Source organism: Strigops habroptila, chromosome 8 (genome assembly GCF_004027225.2).
Source record: "Strigops habroptila isolate Jane chromosome 8, bStrHab1.2.pri, whole genome shotgun sequence".
In the NCBI taxonomy this organism is placed as follows: Eukaryota; Metazoa; Chordata; class Aves; order Psittaciformes; family Psittacidae; genus Strigops; species Strigops habroptila.
Window position 1 is genome coordinate 40,196,772 of NC_044284.2, and position 12,338 is coordinate 40,209,109.

At 41.0% G+C, this 12,338-nt stretch overlaps 1 protein-coding gene across 3 annotated transcripts in view; it reads right to left on the minus strand.

Moving 5' to 3' along the window:
• Positions 1 to 12,338, minus strand: part of COP1 (COP1 E3 ubiquitin ligase) — a 129,445-nt gene that overhangs the window by 20,903 nt on the left and 96,204 nt on the right. The window lies entirely within an intron of this gene.

Here is a 12,338-nt window from a genome sequence, read left to right on the forward strand (position 1 = left end):
CGCACGTTACAGGCTGGAAATCCTTGAATTAGATGCTTTCCCCTGCCACTCTCAACTTGGCCCTCTGAAAGGGCAAAAACCAGGTGACATTATTACTCCATTCTAGGCTGTAACTGTAGATTTAGGACAACCTGACGGCTCCACACACTTCCTGCTGGAGAACAGGAGATTAAAAAAAAAAATGACATTAATTCTTAAAAGCATAGTTTTGTTGTTAGCATCACTGCATCGGCAGTGAACACTTGGGGCTAGCAGCAGCAGGTGGGAGGGGTGGATCATGCTTCAGCTCTGCTGGACACACTGCCCAACAGGCTTGGGCTGGAGCCTGAGCTTGTCCTTCTCTGGGTTCCCAAAGGTGCATTAAGTTGCTTAATTTTGCCAGTCACTCCACAAACCCAGGAGTGGCTCAGTTAATGGCACACCTTTAAGCCATCAGAGGCTTTTGCAGGTGGAGTGAGCTGCTCTTACTGCATGCAAAAAATTTTTAGCTAATATGCTACACAGATTTAACCCATTCCATACAACACACCTCCTAACAACTTTATTCTAAAAAAACAGAAAGCATTTTACTTTCTAATGAGCCAGAAAATGAGGAAAAAGCATCTTTCTTCATACGATGTACTCACAAGCAGCTCTCATAAGCTCGTGATTTCTCAGCACTGCAAAACCAAAAAAGACTTTCAATAAAGTGAGATCTCGGCAATGTTCTACATCACTGTTTAAGGACAATTCAATCATCTTTGTTCTGGATTAAGTCTTGCTCTAGATTAATCTTAACAGAGCAACAAATAGGAAATCCATGACTTGGAAAGTAGGCAGATTTTATCTTTAAATCCAATTCACAAGTAAAATCATCTCTCTTACAATGGATAATTCCGCTACTGTTCAAGTTATTTTCACACAGTGGGTATATAAAAAAAAATTATCTCTAGATATCTCAAATTGAAATGACCATTTTTAATGCTCCCTGTCATTTTGAATGCATGTGAAGGCTAACACTACTGTACCAGAAAGAGGAGCTTAACAATCAAGAAATCCATTAAGCTACCTATGACACTAACAGCAAAAAAAAAAAAAAAAAAAAAAAAGGCAGTTTAAAAAGACTCAAGTATACAAAGAAAAAGAGTCATGTCATTTTCCTACTGGGATTACAGGAGTGCACAAAACCCCTTGTGTTGTGACACAGTACCTCTGATTTTATAATATCCTTCAGCTACATAAATATTAGAATATAAACCTAAGCTCTGCTGACAAAGAGTGAGGGAAGACAAACAAACACTTCTGGCACTTCATTTTTGGTTGGGTTTTTTGGTTAGTGTTTTTTTTTTTTTTTTTTTTTTTTTAGCTAATCTGCTTCATCCTCCCTTGATTTTAAATATTTTTTCTGAAGAGATGCTACTGTTGACTCAATCACTCATCAGACACCATGGAGCCAAAGCCAGAGGGGGGAGGTACCCCCTGTTATTCTCTCTGCCTGACAATGCCTCAAATGCTTCAGAGAAGAGATGGTGAGAAATACAGGACAACATACAGTAGATATAAGAAAACAAAAGTAACTGTCCTCTGCCAGGGCTACATGACTTATTTCTTGCCACAGCAGACTCTTGGACTGCTACAATCATAAGCAGAAAAGCTCCTGTGAAGAGTTCATGATCATCCACTACCCTAGCTGTAGTGTCCAAGGAAAAAATAAATGATAGTATAAAGAAATGGCCTCTAAAAAACAAAACACCAACCCCCCCCCAAACCAAACCAAAAAAAACCCAACCCCACACCACCACCCTCCCCCAAATAAAACAAAAAACCAAACAAAAACCACACCCTAAATAAAAAAAAACAACCCCAAAAGACACACACAGGGCACATACACAGTATGCATTTGTCTGGATAAAGAGACAGAGACAATGGGGCTTGGCATGTATCACATTCATTACTTCATTAACTTTGATTTGTAGTTAGATGGGCTCAAATTCCCCACTCATACGTTATCCAAAATTAACACAAAAACCCCAGCCCAGCTGAGAACACAACTGTCTGCATCATAAATGCCCTTCAAATTTGGTCACAAAGAAAAACAATGGAAATTTAAAAAATCTGTAATAAAATGTGTCTTCATAGGTCTCCTCCCGACTCCAGACTAGATAATTCCCAGGTTCACAATGAACAGCTAAAGCCAAAGACTTAGTGATTGTGGTGGGTTTGAGGAGGAGACTGTCCTTGTCTCCACTTCCATGCTCAGACAGCTCTGCTCTCGGGGGAAAAACAAGGAGTCTTATGACAGGAAGAAGGATGGTTGCAGAGGGTGACCAACAGACATGGAGAGGGTCAGAGTTTGCATTCAAGGATATGCTGGGAAAGCAGTGGCCAAATTGCATCCCTTCACCCTGCAACCATAATTTAGCCAAACATTTAGCCAAAAGAAATCTCTAAAGCAGTATTTTTCTTATACAAACATCTGAGCATCAGCAGAGTGAATTTTCACTGTGTGGGTCTTTGCTTACTTTTGGCAAGGTAAATAGATATATTATTGAGTTCTGAAACAAAGAAAACTCCCAAGCTCCCAGTGCAGGCTGCTGCCTGCTCCAACACTAAAGAAAAATTCCACAAGCTGCTAACTCCTGTTTTACTTCATCTTTGCATGCATTTCCCAACAATTTAAATTTCTCCTTTTGCATTGTCAAGCGAAGCAACAGAAAGTTGAAAACAGAAAGCTGACAGTGAGATGAATCCTTTTGTACTAAATAAGGACGTTTTTATTTCACTTCCAGCTCATCTTCTCTCCTCTTTTTTTACTCCTGCTGACCCAAATTTATCTTTTCAAATGCTGGAGCTAACATGAAAGTTGTGAAGCAAAGCACGCACAGAAGCACTATTAACCTCCTATTTTAATCAAGGATATTTCACTCTAAATAAGTCAAGACATCCCCCAAGCACATACTCCGCAGACTAGACTGGCTTGCTGTTATTTGGTGGTTGGAAGAGACGTGGCCAGAGCAGTCTTTGTAGAAGGCCTTTCCTGGAAGAGAAAGGCAACCAGGTCTTAACTAATCAACCTAGAAACTAGGAAGACAAAAAATCATGTATGCCTGATTTACACTGGGAGACTTGGTTAGCTGAGCCTCTGCCAGCACCGATAGTGAGAAGGGATGCAGCAGCTTCTCCTCCTCCTGCAGGAACTAATTTATGTGCTATCTGCAGATTACAGGTAAAAGGAACTTTTTTATTTATTTAATGGATCTGAACCAATCTTTCTTCCCAGTATATGCAGCACTGCTTATCTTCCCTCCAGTATCTCTCATTATTATAAATAAATGGGAAACAACGCACTGTCTCATCTGCCAGCTCCCCAGGCTGCCCTAGCTATACCTCTCTGCTTAACTTAATATTCACTTCAGACATACTAAAGTAAAACTAGAAAATCCAGTACTGCACCAAACAGCTCACTTCTCTCCAGATTTAGCAACTACATAAGAGTTTCAGAAGTGATTATGATATACAATAACATATAAGAGATGTAATTGTTTGAAGCAGCTCTTCCCTCACAGAATTCAAAACACCTTGTGCAAGAGTGAACTCCATTCAGCTGCACAACCCCAAATTTAATAGTATCTTTTCTGTCTGAAAGGTACTCATTAAATATCTAAACATAACTTTCCTTCCACACTGGCTTTCTCTTCCTTAGAAAGGGCTGATTATTATAATTCTGTGTGTACCCTATATAAAATAATTACATATCCTAATTACACATCCAGGTAGTTTCAATTCAGACACTAGATTGCTTTCAAATGAATGGCCATTTTCACTCCATGCACATAACTAGCTCATCTACCATTAGCTGGAATTAGATAGAACATCACCAAAATTAAGTCTATTTAAATAGGTTAAAAGGATACAAATCAATGTTGCTGTTGGAAAACCTGTTTTTACAAGGACTGACATAAAAGCCTTAATTCTTGCTTTACTAACATGCAACACAATTGGCATTAAGCTGGTCACAAGTTACTGGGTTTCAAAATGCTTTGGGGTTTTATTACTGATAACAGAAGGGCAGAAAGCATATGAAAACCTTGAGAACAGTTGCCCAAAGCCAAGCATTAACTACATTAATGCAGAGTCCTACATAAAGCTTTTGCAGAGAAAGCCACCTGTGCACAAATGCTTCTATTTCTATTTCACCCAGAGGTTAAATTATCTGATCAAAATCTTGTGCAGGAAAGAAAAAAAGTCAGTTCATATTTTTTTTTTTTTAACTTGATTTAGACTCTGTAAAACATTAAATCCTGCCATTAAAATTGCTTAATTAGGAGCTTTAGAGCAAAAGGTTGATGTAGCTCATGAGCTGCGACTACTGAATAGCGATGGCCTGGCAAGACTTGCAGTAGATGCACTGAAAAACAGGGAGAAAAGCAAAACAAAACTACACTATTGTGAGAATGGAAAAAGAGAGAAAAAAGAATCAATAATATTATGAGGTTACTTTGACTGTAATTGAAGCAGTGCCACTTTTTAGAGGGAATGAGATTATAAACCCACCTTCAAACAGCAGTGATAGTAGACCACTCAGTAGCAAAGGTTTCAAATACCCTCAGTGTGAGAATTCTGCTGCTGTACTGAAGCTGACTTCAAGGGTGGTGGTTAGCTCAATGACAACGGCTTTCCAAAACCTACTTCACTCTCTCTCACTTTGCTCTTGCTGGTTTGAAACCAGAGTCCTCCTGTAGCAGTAAGTTTTGAGAAACGTAACATTACCCCTGCAGCTCCTATCTTAAATGACTCCCTTCATCTGCTTCATAAAACACTGAATACTGCCCCACTTACTGAGCTTAGCTCAGAGCATTCAGACCTCATCTCACTGGCACTTTGTGCCAATCAGAGACTTCAGCAGATGGCACTTCAAAAAAGAAGACAGCAAAGGCTGCTCACGTAGGAGACACTGATTCAGAAGACCAGCTTTAGTTGGAGCCTGAGATCAGGCAATAGATGTTGGCTCAGACAAAATTTGCCTGGATCCTCTAACAGAATCATGGAATCATTTAGGTTGGAAAAGACCTTTAAGATCAGAGTCCAAGCGTCAACCTAGCACTGCCAAGTCCATCACCAAACCATGTCCCTAACAACCACATCTACATGTCTTTTATACCCCAAAGGTTGTCAAGCACTGGAATGGTCTGCCTAGGGAAGTGGTGGAGTCACCACTTCCCTAGGCAGACCATTCCAGTGCTTGACAACCTTTTTGGTGAAAAAAATTTTCCTAATATCCAATCTTTTTCTCTCTCCACCCCAGTACAAGGGTAATCCCGAGTATCACCCCAATACAAATAATTTGCTATTAAGTTGCCCTGTTCAGAACACAAAGGGCCACGTAATACATACTGCTGTACTTCAGCTTGTATCTTGTAATATTACGGTTCAGTGGGGAGTTGGGCATGGAGTCAGGAACGAAGTCCAGGTTCCAGGTGAATTCCTGACTTAGGTTCATCTGTTATAAAACTCATACTTGAATAAAGAATAGATGGTTACTAAGGCAGCAGGGTCCCAAGAGGACAGAAACATCCACTTATAAGTTTAACAACAGCTGCAGAGAGACTGCTTTGCATCCCCAGCTCACCGTGTGTATGATAGCAATAGAAACTGTGATTGCATTGGGATGCTCTTATATTTTTAAAGCCTAGGAAACAACATGAGCCTGCTTGGACCTCTGCCTGCACCAGCTATGAACTGCAATCCACTGTCTCACATTGTCTCCATTATTCTTCACAGAGAGGGTAAGCAGGCACTGGAACAGGCTTCCCAGGAAAGTGGTGGAATAACCATACCTGGAAGCGTTCAGAAACCACGTAGATGGGGCCCTCAGTGATATGGTTTAGTGGTGGTCTTGGCAGTCCTGGGGTAATGGCTGGACTTAATGATCTTAAAAGTCTTTTCCAATCTCGTTGATTCTATGATCTCTACAGCTGCACCATCAGGATCAGCTACTGAAACTGTAACGTCAGTAGCACTCAAGAGTTAAGTTGACCACTATGTCATTCATTTGATCGAGGACAGAGATGACTCTAATAAGGAATACCTCAGTCCTATCTACAGCACACTGTCTACTTTTCTTGGCATTAGAAAAGACACACTGGTAAGCAAATATCAGCTGTAGAAGTCTGAAAGAGTAAATGCTGTCTTCATTCAAGAAACATGGATGACTGATCTGCCTTTGCTTCAAAAAAAACATCAACCAATTTTTTGTGATTATGTGGGGAAGAGGGGGAGGGAAGCCTCACCTTGCAGAAGGAGATAGAAACCGAGTGCAAATGTAAACTTAAAACCAACAAAGAAGAAAAACCCAATCCACCTACATTTCTTGGAGAAGCTATTCTTAAAATAGAAGCTAGAATGATATCAGAGTGCTGCAGTACCACAGGGGACCTGAACTTCCAGAGCTGAACAAAAGCGATACCCTCTGTTTCCAGCGGCGGCACAGTCAGCTGCTCTGCATCTAGGAATGGAAGAGTTAACATAGGTGCTGATGTACCAGCCACCTGCTGTGTGCCACCTTGAGCCCTGAAACAGCAAAATAAATGGGGCAATACAATTTTTTCTATGCAATCACACTAGATGGGAGGAGCACAGTGAAGAGAGGTCAGGGTTATCAGGGAATCGCTTGGCTTTCTTCACCCCTGCCCACACTTGACTGCAGCAGCAGTGCGGTCCAGCAAGCAACTGCTCTCACTGGGAGAAAGCACAAAGGGAGTCCTGCAACCAGGGAAACAGCAGTAAGGAAAGAACATTTACTAATATTTTTCTTCTTCCACAGAAAACTCAAAATTAAACACTTTCTCCTAAAGCCTGTCATTTGCATAATCACATTATCAAGATGGTCTTTCACATGGACTGAAGTGTCAACACACTGAGATTTCAATATAATGCATGAATAATAGAGTATGCTTTTTTCCCCTCCACAAAGTTCTCTGCAGTTGGACTCCAACGACTGTGAGAGGGAGTAAAATATTGTTAGTCACCTGAGTATTTTTTAATTAATTCTCCTAAGCCACAGAAAAAATAGAGCCCAAAATGAGCATTTGAGGAGATACGGGTATGAAAGTATATGAGCATGTTCAGCACAAAGGAGCACACATACTGAACTTGTGACATCTTTTATCAGCAAGGCAGAAGTTATTCTGCATATGTAAGTAGCTTTCAAGCAGCATATTAAAAAAAATATATACAGTGTGTTGGTATACATAAGTAATGTGCTAAAATTTGGGGGGGAGGGAAATCAAGCATGTATAATGTATCTTTGTATATTCTGGGTTCCACTTGTTTTTAATGAAGACTTGAGACTTTCAAATGAGTAAGGGAGCAATAGACATGAAAAAGGTAGGATGGAAGAGAAATACATTTACTACCTAAAGAAAGTGCGAAGCAGCAAAGTAAAAAAAGTCAAAGAAAATTTCTTGTTTAAAGCATTGCCAATGGTCAGAGAGCAGAGGGCATGTCAAGAGGAGTGGAAAGCCATCACACAGACATGAGCTTCACAGCATGCATGCCACGGGGCTTAGACAGCTTCCACAGGCGGAAGGAAAATCTTTGAAGATTTTCAGGAGGGGAGAAAAACCAGTAGAATAAACCTGTTAAAAGTCACATCTTGCTTTTTTTAAAAGCTGATCATTCTCAGCCTCCCACAAACTGCTGTGCATTTCAATCATCAGAGAGAAGACGAAGACCACCATGTTTCCAGGATGAAGCAGTAGCATGGTACTGCACTGGAGAATAACTTGCAAGAAAACTAGTTTGGGAGATGCTGTACACTAATGCTATAGGCCAACCCTGGTCTAGGAAAGAAAGGATGAATTAGAAAACAGCAGATGCCCTCCCTGAAAATACTGTGGTTGGAGATACTCACACTGCTACCTGTGCCACAGCTGATATCAGAGGCAGGAAAGGGACAGCTTGGGTCTGATCACTCCAGGCAGGCATTTATCTCAAAAGCTTTAGATTACTACCTAGGTGTATCTTAACCACCATCTGAACAACTAGTTGGGGATGCTGCAAAAAATAACACAACACTGAGTTGAAAGCGGAAGTTAAAATTCTCACTGATTTTGAGACTTCAAAATTTCAGCAGAAAGCAGAACAACAAAAACAAGTCTTTCACTTGCTTCCCTACCTAAATTCCACTGAAATTCACATTTCAAGTTTTACGAGATATCACAGAATGGTTTGGGTTGGAAGGGACCTTAAAGGTCACGTAGTTCCAACCCCCCTGCCACAGGCAGGGACACCTTCCACTAGACCAGGTTGCTTGAAGCCTCATCCAACCTGGCCTTGAACACTGCCAGGGATAGGGCAGCCACAGCTTCTCTGGGCAACCCATGCCAGGGCCTCACCACCTCACAGTGAAGAATTTCTTTCTAATGTCTAATCTAAATCTACCTTCTTTCAGTTTAAAGCCATTGCCCCTTGTCCTATCACTACATGCCCTTGTAAAAAGTCCCTTTCCAGACTTCTTGTAGGCCCTCTTTTGTCACTGGAAGCTGCTTTAAAGGTCTCCCCTGAGCCTTCTCTTCTCCAGGCTGAACAAGTGCAACTCTCTCAGCCTGTCTTCATAGGAGATGTGCTCCAACTCTCTGAGCATCTTTGTGGCCCTCCTCTGGACTCACTTGAGTGGGGCCTCAACACAACTGGGAAATATAGTTAAGAGTCTACAAGTTACTTAAGAATGACACTGAATAAGCATTTGGTTATTTGGGAATGACAAAGGAGGTTTCATCTTTAATTTTCCTAAGTCGTCCAAATTAATTAGTGCTTTAAAATGGCAATGAATCACTTCCTGAAATAATTTGTATTGGCTAAATTAATTGCAGTGAAGGAAGCCAATTTGCTGATTGTAAATTATCAGAGCCTCTGACTAGCTCCTGTGTACATTGTGTACCATTTATTAGGCTACTGGGAAACAAAGGACGGCTACTTATCATCAGTGAACAAGATTATAGCCCTATTAAGTGACCAGCTTATTGTGGTACAACTATAGGTTTCTATTTAAAGAGTTCAAGCCAGACCTCATTAAGAAATCAAGCTGAATGTTCAGAGGAAAGGAAAAACAAACAGAAGAAAAGCTTGTTTTCTGAAGAGATGCACTAAAAAACCTATTTGAATATTTTCATCCTCTTAGGTTAACGAAGAGAAGTTCAGAGATGCAAGACTAATTATGAAGATACTTCCATCATATGACAGTGCCTAAAGGCAACCTGAAGCCTGGAGTCCCAGAGCCTGCTTCTCTCACTCACGGCTAGATGATTGTTTCAAGACTCCCCTAAATTAAAATGACTTTTGAAAAGCAATGACGAGGTGAGAAAACACATACATGGGTTACTGCCCTTCTCCGTCAGGCCAAGAAGATGCTTTCACAGCACTCCCGTGCTGCTGCTCTGAGAGCCTTCCTCCAAGCTCCAGGAGACCTCTGCATTGATCCAGCACGTACCACCACCCACCCACTGCAGCAAGATGACTTCATTGAAGTCTGCAGCACTGTTCTCGATGGATTTCCCTTCTTTACCCCTCCAGAAATTAAAAAAAAAACCCCAACATGTACATAAAGCTTTACCTAAGCTAATTTGCATGGCATTCTCTTGCTTTTATCTGCATCTCCTCAGTGGTATCAAAGCCTTGACATTTCTGCTTGAGAAATCCTTCCCTGGCTAACCTGCTTATCAGCAGTAATGAATACTCATGCAAACAGGTAGAAAATTAAATGGCTTCTTTACAGTGATTATGATAGATTGAGTTGTGCTTAATCTACATAATCAAATTGCTTCTGTGTTCAGCAGTTATACCTTTTTGCTGCCCTGGGAGCAGGTTCAGCCTTGGTTCCTCTTTTGACAGCTTCTTTCTGAGAAACACTAACCATGACTGGGAAAGGGGCTACTTGAAATGCAATTATTTAACATAATTTAACATCTTGAACTCTGCAATATGGCAAAGCAGGTCCAAACAAAAGGTGTCCCCTTTAGGGAAGGAGAAAAGTTCATGTAGGACACAAGAGAAAAACAAAGCACAAACCAATCTCCTCCAGCTACTATCCATGTACCTAGACATAACTGGAGTGACCCTCCATAGACCCTCCAGATAGATAAAACATTCCTACTCAACTAGTTGCAGTCAGCTACTACCAGTACTATAATTTCCCTTCCCTATGCAAGAGCATCATCTGCTTACAAGCTAATGAAATAGAATAATGTATTTTCCGATCTTCATCAAGACCAGATTCACATTTCAATCAAGCTGGCTAACTCTTGTCAAGGTGCCAGAAACAAAGGATGGCACAGCTATATAATAAAATCCTTGACTGGGGAAATAAAAGGATTTGGTTCAGGGAAGGTTCTGAAATGCACCTCTGGGTGTAACTCTCATTTATCAGGTCACTTAGGCCAAAAGTGTCCTGAAGCTTTCTCTACTTTTAGATATTGATCCATTTCACAGAATAAAATGAGAAGTGAGAATTGGTTTTCCACACAAACTATAAATAAGTGCTATTTAAAAATATATTAAACAGCCTATTTACATTTGTCCAAAACACAGCATTGAAAGCAGCAGAGCAAAGGTTTGCTTCTGGATGTACTTGCTAGGTTTTTTGTTTGCCTGGGCTTTTCTGTCCCAATAAGTCTAACAAAATTATTAGTCTACAAGCTAAGTAATGTTTAGAAATAAGCACTAAGAGCTGAAAACTGGGTAATCCTGATGCAAAATGCTAATAAGCACTTACAGGTAACAATTTCTCTCTATTCTTATGGCTTTGACACAGGTGGAAAGACGGCACTGGCTGGACCTCTGTGGTTGGAAGAGTGACAGCTCTAGAAAAAAGGTCCCTTTGTAAGCAAAGGAAAGCCAACACAAAGGTGGAGGAGAGCAGGGGGAGGGAGGAAAATGGGTTCTGGAAAGGGCTGCTGGCACAGCTTGACTTTGGCTCAGGAGGAAATAAAAGCTTGAATTATATAAAAATAGATTTAAGAAAGAATCAATGACATTTCATCTGAAAGTTTTAGTTAAGTTTTAATTAGGATCCAAGATTTTGCACTTAAGTGCATGAAGCGGAGTACATGTACTCATGCTTCCCAAGATAACTGACAGATCTGAAACTTACTCATCTCATCTCAAAAGGTTAATTAAAGAATGATCCTTGAAAGCAACACTGTAGGGAAACCAAGCCGAGTTTGCTCCACTGGGGAGCCTGAAGGAAAAGCTGGCACACAGTGCCTGCATCTACCCCCTCAGAAACACCTCAGGTAGCAAACTGAATCTACAACCCAGTGACCACAGCATGGAGACAAGTAACACAGCTTTGAACCAGCCCAGCAAGGCACAGAGAACAAACAGCATGCCCACACCAGTATAAAGCAGCTCTGGGGCAGGTTTGCCAGCCCGCGCTGGGCTCTGCACGGCTGCTAGGCTGGAACTGCTTCAACACACACATCCTTTAGCAGAGCAGGCATGATCACCACCAGTGGGGAAAGGTAGGTGTGGTAACTCTTATAATTAGGAAACTAAGGCAGAGTGACTCATCCAGGATCAAAGTCTGCAATTAAGCCAGAAATAGGCTGTGGGTTCCCCGATTCCCACAGATGACGACAACACTGCGAGGCAAAGGCCTTCCCTAGTTCATCTGAGCATCATGAAAAAACCTGCCAGCTTTTAGGGAAGCCTGTATATACGAAGCTCATTTGAAAAAAAATCTCATGCCAAATTTAAGAAACGTTATCAAAATGGAGACTAGAAGAGTTTCATCATTCAAGCAAGACTTTGTGGACATAAGTGACGTTTGGCTGTGCAGTAATTTAATTTCCTAAGAACATGAGCAAAGTATCAATTAGGTCAGAGAGGACCGATGTACTGGTATGAGAGGGAAGAGAAATGTGTTGTTTTATCAGTGAAGAGTACTTCTCATCTCGGGGGGACTGAAGATATGGTGCAAGGAAGCATTAGGGCCTCTTGGCAAAAGCAAGTAAGGCTGCTCACTTAATATGTAAAGCAGGATGGCATACACCACAGGCAGAGGTAAAACACAGAAGCAAAACACTTGGCCAGTGGCTTTCAGATCACAGGCAGCTTTTTGCTGCTTTCTTTACAAATGAGAGCCAGGTAGGGTGGCTGCCATGGGAGAAACAGACTAATTTAGAAGAAGCCCAGGCAAAAGCAGAGGAACCATGGAAAAAAAGAAATTATCCAAATTGCGACAGATTCTGAATGCTGCTTAACGGAGTGAAGCCTGAATGTTATTTGGTGCAATCTTGATGGGCCTGATTTAACTATTACATTTTCACACAATATTTTTCATGCTGGTTATGAAGAACTGC